Raw genomic sequence first — 593 nt, 5'->3', positions numbered from 1 at the left:
ATATTTAGCAAATATTTCGTACATACGCAAAACGACTGTGTGAATGCTGACATTCACCGGAAAATGTTGACATATGATACAATTAATCGGCTGATCTCATCGTTTGATAAAATCTGTTTTTATTTATTTATTTTGAAGCTCATATACAGTATATGCGCGATAAATAGTTTCTGTATCAACCTACCTTATTTCCACTATATTTTTAGAAAAATAATAACCAAGTAGTTTTCGCAGCAAAATATTCAAAAAACAATAAACACGTTAATGCAAAAATCAGTTTTATTTCCTTTTTCGATTCCGCGATTGTTATAAAATCGTATAATAAGAAAAAAATAATAAAATCGTTTTATTATTAATTAATAATAATATAAGAAATAAGTACAATAATATTTAATATTTTCTTAATTAAGTACAATAAAATTATTAATTAATTAATAATTTTCTTATTGTACTTAATTAAGAAAATATTAAATATTAAAAAAATACAGTATTTTTCAAGTTAAAATAAGATTAAACTAACGAAAAACAAATTGATGGAGAGAGACGACGCGCTTGTATATTAATGACGTAATACACGTAACTAAGGAGCGAAC

This window comes from Centruroides sculpturatus, unplaced genomic scaffold, assembly GCF_000671375.1.
Source record: "Centruroides sculpturatus isolate CEXI.00-Female unplaced genomic scaffold, Cexi_2.0 scaffold406, whole genome shotgun sequence".
NCBI lineage: Eukaryota > Metazoa > Arthropoda > Arachnida > Scorpiones > Buthidae > Centruroides > Centruroides sculpturatus.
Note: the sequence above shows the minus strand (reverse complement) of the source record.